This window comes from Eutrema salsugineum, unplaced genomic scaffold (genome assembly GCF_000478725.1).
Source record: "Eutrema salsugineum unplaced genomic scaffold, Eutsalg1_0 scaffold_4, whole genome shotgun sequence".
Taxonomy (NCBI): domain Eukaryota; kingdom Viridiplantae; phylum Streptophyta; class Magnoliopsida; order Brassicales; family Brassicaceae; genus Eutrema; species Eutrema salsugineum.
Window position 1 is genome coordinate 14,023,910 of NW_006256686.1, and position 9,708 is coordinate 14,033,617.

At 32.0% G+C, this 9,708-nt stretch overlaps 1 long non-coding RNA gene across 1 annotated transcript; it reads right to left on the reverse strand.

The window, feature by feature from the left end:
- Nucleotides 1-8,572: 8,572 nt before the first annotated feature.
- On the reverse strand, nucleotides 8,573-9,362 carry LOC112084662. Its single transcript, XR_002898329.1, has 3 exons — nucleotides 9,270-9,362; nucleotides 8,965-9,170; nucleotides 8,573-8,825 (listed from the first exon to the last, which is right to left on the reverse strand). It is a non-coding gene; the product is annotated as an uncharacterized LOC112084662 (long non-coding RNA).
- Between the last annotated feature and the right edge of the window lie 346 nt (nucleotides 9,363-9,708).

Below are 9,708 nucleotides of genomic sequence, written 5' to 3' on the forward strand. Positions count from 1 at the left end.
AGTCATTGTTTTCGGTGTAAACAATAGCATATGCAATAAGAAATACCTGGAAATTTGCATTATGGCCACTTTCTGTGGGAAGACATCCTTTGTACTTCCCATGCAAATGTGTACTATCCATCACAATGACCTTCCTCAAATGCTCCCACCCTGAATACTAGCACCCAATGACCCAAACGTATACTTGAACCTTCGAAAATTTTTGTCATCCATCTGAGTGTAAAGGTGATAAACAGTTCCTGGATTTGCATATTTTAACACATAGAGGTATAATGGTAATAGTTTGTAGGAACTTTCTTCTGTCCTTATCGCAGATGCTATTGCCAACTCCCTTGCCCTCCAATACTTCCAGTAAGAGGCAGTCAATCTATGCTCGCTAAGCATTGTAATAGGCAAATCTCTCGCACGTTGTCTTACCACAAAGGTTTCATACTTTGCCCTGAGCAAAGATGCTATAACTTTTGCTGTTGCATGTTTTGACCACCCCCTTCGGGTATCAACTTCACATGTATGCATCAAATTAAGTTTACGGACTTGTATAATTCACAGTTCTTCAGCTGCGCTGCCATTACCCTCCAATCAAAAATCTTGCTTTGACACGATGCCACTGTTCGATACTTCTCAGGACGACTGAATTCGAAGGTGACTGTCTGTTTAATGCAGCTGTTGAATTGCATTAAGAGCTAAGGATATCTTGAAAGCTTTTATGTTCTTGAACAACTTTCCAAGGTAAATCTCACCATCCTCCCTGCTTAAATCGATATTTTGTAAATTATATCTGCTCTTTTCCATGTTATTAAACATTGGCTTTACATCCTCATAGCTACATATCTCAGTTACACTAATACCTTTCATCAAATCTGCACCCCCATTATTTATCCTAATTAGCACAGCATCTACGAAATCGTCATCAAGTCCACAAACTTCTCTGGGTACTTCCCTTGCTTCAGGATTAAGTCCACGCCCATCTTCTATCTCAACATGTAGTCCACGCAGATCTCCTGGCTCATCAAGTCCATGCAGCTCTCCTGGCTGATCATTAAGTTCAGACCCCTCTTCTGTCTCAACATTTAGTCGATGCACCTCTCTTGCCTCTGAATTAATTCTATGCGCCTTTGTTGCCCCTGAATTAAGTCTATGTAGCTCTCCTGCCTCTGAATTAAGTCCACACACCTCTCTTGTCTCTGATTTTCACTCAATGGTTACGAAGTATCCTCCAATATGTCATCATCTAATTTACCATATGATTTGTCCCAACTCTCGTTTCCATTATCCTATGTACCACTGTTACGTCAAGGATCCGGTCTATCGCAGTCCGCTACAACAAAATCTTGCCAGTGGTCCCATTTGTAATCTTCACTAACATTCTCATCTTCCCCATTCCCACTTTTATCATCATCATCTTCTTCTTCAATATTCTCACTCTGATCTTCCGTATTCCCACTTTCATCTTCGAGAGTAAGAGATACTTCAAATGCAGCAGAAAGATCTGCCACAACATTTTTCATCTCTTCTCTTTCAGCATCACCAATCCCGCTGATTCTAGGTTTTTCTGATATCTTCAAAACACCTGGTTTTTTTTTTTTTTGCACAACTGGTGGTGATTGCATCTGATGGTAGAAGAGTAAAAGTAGGGGTTGTATAACTTGTGGTTGCCTCTGAAACTGGTGTTTTACAGAAAATAGAGGTTGCATCTGGTAGTTTTGCACAAACAGTTGTTCCCTTTGTTATTTTTGTAGAGCTTGTGCTGGCTTCATTTGCAGCTTCCAGTGTTCGATTGTTGTCACTTGTGACATGAGCTATTTACAGAAATATCTTCGGTTTATTTGGAATTGAGAAGTTGAAATAGTTTCAGCATGTTTGATATTCATATTTTTTGAGTCGGAAAGTTGAGAAAGATCGTAGATCAGACCTAAGTCATCTGATAGTTTGTGTGGTTTAGTTCATTTAGCCTCTGGACATGTTCAACAGAGCTGAGTCACTTAGATCTAAGCTTGTACTGATGGTTTCATTGTTCTGTTTCTAATCTCTTTATTTTCTTTCTTCTAGATTGTCCTATGATTGTTCTATCTAGTCTCTGTTCATACTAGGATTATTGATATACGAAAAGAAAATTGAGCTCGTTATGTGTGTGTTCGCAGGTGAGACTGTGCTGGTTTTTTTGAGTAATGTCGAGACTGGCAAAATGGAAACTGGAGAAAGCCAAAGTCAAAGTGGTCTTTCGGTTGCAGTTTCATGCTACCCATGTAAGTCAATTTACTAATAAGCTCAGAAGGCGTCCTTTAGAAACTCTGCATGTCATTACTCACCTAGGATCATACTTCCTATTGTTTTTGCTTGTTGGTGGTGTGCAACTCTTTATTTCTGAGTAGTTTCAAAAAGATGTCGATAGAGCACAGTGATCTGATGGGTTCTTTGTTTATATTGTAAAAGGTTCCACAAGCAGGATGGGACAAACTATTCATATCTTTCATTCCTGCTGACTCTGTAAAAGCTACAGCAAAGACAACAAAAGCGCTTGTGAGAAATGGAACTTGCAAGTGGGGGGATCCGATCTATGAAACTACAAGGCTGCTTCAGGATACAAGGACCAAACAATTTGATGAAAAACTGTATAAGATTGTCTCTCAACCCAGAATGATGTATATATATTGAAACAAATCAGTCTAAAACAATACGTAGAAACAATTACATTTCTTGGCTGGCATAGGAATGGGATGATAATAAGCTGTAAAAATGTTCGAAACTCTTGAATGCACATAACAAAATACTCAAATGTGTCCAAGACAATGTTTTAAAATTAGCTTGTCACTTTAATTACTTGTGTACTATAATTGTTAACTTGCAAACAAGAATACAAAAGCATTACACAAGTTCTCATCCATCATTCTCTATATACCATATTTTGTGATAAAACACAAAAAACCATATTAGCAAACAAAATTATGAACCATATTATTGCAAAAACGTAAGTAACAATAGAAATATCTATATAGGAGATGTTATGTGTAAATTTTGTCAGTAAACTGCAAATGAAGTCTACTTTTACAAGCTAACTAGCTTATAAATCAAAAAATTTGATTCCACAATAAATATCGACTTAAATCAAATGAAAATTATTAAGTAGTTCAATCACTTGCTAACATGCATGTCCAAACTTTAAAATTAAAAAGACACATTCTAAAAATGTAAGAAAAACATTTTTAACAAAAGAAGACTTCCCAATTAGACTTCAATAGCAAACTGCTAGAGAAGTCTACTTTGATAAGCTAACTAGCTTAAAAAATCAAAAATTCTGATTCCGCAAAAAATATCGACTTAAATGAAATGAAAATCATTGAGTAGTTCAATCAATTGCTAACAAACATTTCAAAACCAAAAAATTGAAAAAAATACTTTATAAATGTACCAAAAAAACGTTTTTAAAATAAATACAATAAGTAGACTTCTAATACAGACTTCAAACGTAGACTACACGACGAAGTCTACTTTGATAAGCTAAGTAGCTTAAATATCGACTTAAATGAAATGAAAATCATTGAGTAGTTCAATCAATTGCTAACAAACATTTCAAAACCAAAAAATTGAAAAAAATACTTTATAAATGTACCAAAAAACGTTTTTAAAATAAATACAATAAGTAGACTTCTAATACAGACTTCAAACGTAGACTACACAACGAAGTCTACTTTGATAAGCTAAGTAGCTTAAAAATCGAAACTTCTGATTCAACAATAAATATCGAATGAAATGAAATAAAATTCACTGGGTAGTTCAATCACTTACTAAGAAGCAATTCTAATCCAAAAAATTAAAAAAATACTTTATAAATTTGCCTAAAACGCGTTTTAAAAAAAACTGCAATAAGTAGACTTCTAAAGCAGACTTCAAACGTAGACTGAAGGAGAAGTCTACTTTTTAATAGTGAAGTCTACTAAAGAAGTCTACGGTTATTTTTGCAATTGACCAATCCGTTGACTTTTCCTTCTGTAGACTTCAGAAGTAGACTTCCGGCCAAAAAGGTTACTTTAGCATTTGACCAAGCCATTGACTAAAAAAATAGACTTCTATTGTAGACTTCTATTGTAGACTTCATGTAAGAGTAGACTTCTCTGACAGTCTACTTTTGAAGTCTACTTTTTCAATAGAAGTCTACGGAAAAAATAGGTTAGTTTTGCAATTGACTATCTTTAGTAGACTTCATTGTGAAGTCTACTCAAAAAAGATTCCTTCTAAGTTTGACCAAAAAATATAAGTAGACTTCCCAAAGAAGTCTACAGTTTTTAGACTTCTTTCTTAAGTCTACTGCAGCTTTCCGGAGTTTTCTGAATTTTTTATTTTTTAAAAAACTTTAGTCAAACACTAAAATGACCTATACGTTTTTGGTCAAACTACAAAAGTAACTTAAAAGTAGACTTCTTGTGCAGACGTAAACAGTAGACTTTAGAAAGAAGTCTACATTAAAAAGTCAAAATACGGTCAACTACAAAAATAACCTCTTTTCTTTCGTAGACTTCTTAAGCCTTCAAATGAAGTCTACTATGCTTTTTTTTTGTTTTCAAAGGATATCGAGTAGACTTCTCGTGAGGTTTAATGAAGTCTACTTTTAAAAAATCAATTGCAAAAATAACCTTATGTTGACTAGTAGACTTCAATATACTTCACGAGAAGTCTACTTTCGCGATATGAAAACTGAAATATGGAGAAATTGAAGTGTGACGATTACCTTTAACAAAATTGAGCTCGGCTACAGTTCTTTTAAGCATCCAGAACTCAGGATTTCACCAAAAATAAGCAATCCAGATGTCAAGTAACCAGAAATCACCGAAAATGCATGAATTTTGGCATTGTAACTTAGCCTAGATGTTTTGGAGAAGAAATTATGAAAGAATAAGGAAGGTTATGAGTGAATGAGCTCAAATATTTACTTATTACAGCTTTAAAATTGGTTGAGAAGCATTTATTCCATTTTCATGGTTGTTCATGGTGGTTGAAGAAATTGAAGAAGATGGCATTCTCGTAATTAAAAGGTCTTTAGAAGGTCCAAGGAGACTTTAGCCAAATTAAAGAAAAATCGAAATAATAGATGTATAATGGCATTTTCGTTAATTGTTTAAGTGAGAATGATAAAATTGTGAGAAAATGGCAAAAGTTCGAGAGAGAAAATAAAGAGATTAGTTTGGTGTTTGACTTTGAAATATGGGTTAAATCTGAAACTCTTCCTAAAAAGTATGGTGGATTTGTAGAGATTGTGAGATTGGTCAAACTGATTGATATGGGATAACTTGGAAATGTCTTTAGCAGGTCATTGGAAAACATCCTAAAGAACATCTGAAATTCTTTTAAATGGTCATATGAAGATTTTTAGTTATATTTAAAAAAAATATTAAACTTTTGAACACTTCACTTGTCGTATAAGGATTTACAAAAAAAAATTCTTGTTTTATTATATTTATATTAGGAATTTGGGTTGAATTACCAACAATTATTTATAATACGTAGTCCATGTAATTAAAATTTGGAAGTATGCATAAAATTTAACCAAAAAAAAAGTTTATTGCATAAAACCATGTGCGGGTTTTGACTTCTTACAAGTTATGCCAAACTATTTAATTATTAAAAAATTATATGAAACGTTTTTTTCTTTTTACATTTGCCAAAAAATGCTTATTTTCTATTATTATTTTACAAAGATACATTAAAAATGACAATAATTTACAATTGTGTTATGCTAAGGTGTCAAGCTCAGAGAACTTTTCAGAGTTATATTAAAAGTGGTCTTTAACTACTAAAATAGTTACAATTCTGCCATTTTAAACCATAGCAACCGTTTACATTATCATATCTTATAATTTAATATATTATCTTATGTCATGTATGCTTTACAAGTGTCAGACTAATATGTAATTATAAGAAATATTCTCAAAACACATATAAAAAAAATACTTGATTTACTAGAGTAATTATATCATTTGCGATTAGCATTAATTTGGTTAAAAATTAATTTATATCAATTATATCTTTAATTTGTAAATATATTATTTATCTTTCTATTTCTTTACAACATATTTACAAAAAATTAGTACATAATATTACTTAGGTTACTAAACACTATATTTCTTTCTCTTCTTTATATCATATTTCTTTGATTTTAATTTTGTTAAAAAAAATCACATTATTCATTTAATAAAAAAAATCTAATATTTTTTATGTATATTATAATTAATTTTTTTAATTAAAATTTAAATATCTTAATCTGATGTTGAACCGGCTAGATAGAATGTATTAATCCAATTTAGTATATTCAAATGTACAATTTTATTCATATAAAAATACTATTAAAGTTAATTATAAAACTAACAATTATCTAGCACTTATGCAATCATACTACAAAATAATTGTAATTGTAATTATTATTTTTAATTGTATAATCAGTGCATAATTTGTAATAATAAATATCAGTTAATATTTTTAATTATATATATATATATTACATTTGTATATTTGAATAAAAAAAATTGTGATTAATATTTATCCCGCACATGGTGCGGATAATCACCTAGTTATTGGTTTAAAGTGCAACAACATTAATTAGAAATACTAGGAACTGTCCGCGCTACGCGCGGTTTTATTCCGGAATTCTATTTCAATATGTAGTAACATAGTACTCATTCCTGAGATTTTAATATGTAGTAACATGGTTTTCCTTCCGGTTCAATTTGTTAGATGTTTTACAAAAAGTACAAAAATTAAAAAAATTAGTTTTTTTTTTCAAAAAATATCATTTAATGTTATAATTAAATAAAATTAAACCAATAACAAATATTATCAAATAATATACTTGGTAATACATTATTAAATAAATTTAAAACTACATTGAAATATAAGAACATCTAATATTTTGAAACAATTTTTTTTTATAAAACTGCAATCATAGTAAAACAGAAAGAGTATATTTTACTAAACCCAAAAACAATTTACATTTTAGTGGTTTTCTAATTTTAACACTGTCAATTGTTATATGTAATAAATAATTAAAGAATTTACAGTGTCAATGATCCAGTAATTTTGTTATAATATTCACATGTTACTTCAATGTTGTTGTAAACACTTCTTGTACAATCAAACTCATGTCTTTTTGTTGGTTTTTTTTTCTTATTTCTTTTCTTTCTTTTTTACACATAAGAAAGGAATCCTTCCTCACATTCTAACTAACACCTTCGAGGTATGGCAAAAATATCAAGCCTTTCTTAAAGTTCTTTATTTATTTTTGGTCATTTCTTCCTCATATACCCACAACCTCTTTAATCGTAATCTACCCATGTCATGTGCCATACAGCCTCAAGCACTCTCTCTGAATTAACCTGGTGTCCATATAGTTAATTTCAGTTTTATGCCAATAATAACTAATTTGTTTTCGTGTTAATATGGTCGATGATATAATAATCTTTCACAATGCTTTCCATTCTTTGTCGTCTTTAGTCTTTAACATCTTTAATCTTTGAGGTTGTCATCCTTCGATGTGTGGACAAAAAGTTCATTCCATCCTCCATCTCTCTGATTTTTTCTTTTAAAATGATTCACCATAAAACTACTAATCATCCTCCATACTTCCTACGCAATCTGATCACTCGAGTCGGCTACTCAAGCTCTTGTTTCACCCTCTGTTCGCTCTAGTTATGCAAGCACAAGATTGAACTCCCTTTGAATTTGTTTTTGCTTTTGTTCACTGCAGTTAGTTTTTAAATAGAAAAATCAGAGCCCCTGCAGGATTCCAAATCTATGTTTTTCCCAATACAGCCATGTTGTTTAAATGTACACTTCAAATACTCCTACCATTACTTTTTTTTTTTTTTAACACAGCCATACCAAAAAGAGAGATAAGAACAATGAACGTGTAAACTTGTAACTAGATTTCATGTATGGTCTTACCAAAACTGTTTAAGAGAAATTACCACAATCAGTCTCTTCACAATGTTGTGAGCAAAAGACAATGTTTCATTTGTTACACTTGCGAGTATAGTAATGAGCAGAGTTTCACTCAGAAGATTAGAACAGCGTACAACTTCCATGGGTGTTTAAACCAACTCTAAAAGCGGCTTTCTCGCTGCATTTTGGAGAGACTGATTGTGGTTCCTCATCGTTATCATTCCAACCAAACTTAAATACAATGCAAACAAAACGACAAAAGGTAGAATTTTAGGTGTTAGAACATGGACTGCATTGATTTATGTAATTGCATGTATTACAAAGAAAATCAGTGAATCACTTACACCATTGTTGCTATCAACCTTAACTAAAAGTAAAACGTGCGGGCTAAGTGAAAAAAAGTAGAGAAAAAGACTGAAAGAGACCTTAATTTGGTAGAGATGGTCGTTTACACCTTTTGTATCATTATCTTTTACGCAACTGTAAACATTCATCTTTGCATTAGCTCAATGTGGACATTTGTACACAATTCAATAAAAAAACAATATATATAGACAAAATGAGACATTAGTTTACTGCAGCTATTAGATCAGAGTTACCTTTAACTCCACTAAATTAAACTATTCTATACATGGGTCATTATTATTGAATTGGCTCTATTTGTGTATTCACACATTTACACTAATTCAAAGAATATATAGCCTTTTGAATATTCAATTGGCACCAAGTGCTTACATTTTGGATTACTCGGGAAAATATTGGAATAACTCATCTCTTTGCCACACTAATGCTATGGTGCATGAAAATCAGAAACTTCTATGACCACCGCTTCTGCTTGATTTTTTGGTCTCTGCCACGTTATTCTCCTGCTTTCATCTTTTGATATCGGTATCTTTCTAGTGTTTAACAAAAATGACACCCAACAACGATGAAAAAGTATTGAGCTAGTGAAAGAACTTTGAAAGAGAGATCTTATTTTTTGTGGAACATAAGATAATTTAATGAACCAAATTTAAAAAATGTTTAGATGCTTACTTATTCCCAGTTCGAACTGTTGCTGCTTTTCTTCATACCGTCGTTGGTTCCTTTTCAGGGTGTGGTGCACAAAATCGAGAATAAGATACGCAGTGGCCCATCCGACCAACTTTTTTTACGTTTATCATTCCCATGAGACTCGATGCTTTTGCATATCAACACAAACCAATAAATTAGAGTGATGCTGGTACAATGAGCAAAACAACCTGATGAATACAATATAGGTCAGATCGACTTCGGAAACACAAAATATATGGGCAATATAAATTATCTGATGGGATTTAAAATTGAGAGATATGAGAAACCACAAGAGATGAATATGAGATCGTGGCTTTGTGGGAGGCGACCGGTTTTAAATAGAGTTTTGTAGCATAACGTTTTTAAGAGGAGCTGAGGAGGCGTTTGTCGTTTTTTTTTGGAAGACGCTGATGTGACATCATTTTAGAACAGTTTTGTTTGGCTGATGTGGACACCTCTAGGAGCCTCAAATATATACTTTTATTAGAGTAGATTATATCATTGTTATTAAATGTTTATTTCTAGAAACAGCCGTTTTGATTTTTTTTTCTTATTAAACGAATAAGTTAAAACGTGGATACACTATTATAATAACTTTGTGGTCTAATCCTCGTGAGTAACCATGTCATAATAACCATGTGATCTAATCCTCGTGACTAACCATGATATTTGAGTCTCTTTTGTCTTTGTTAATAATCAAGGCAGGCCCGAGATTTTTTCGAAGTG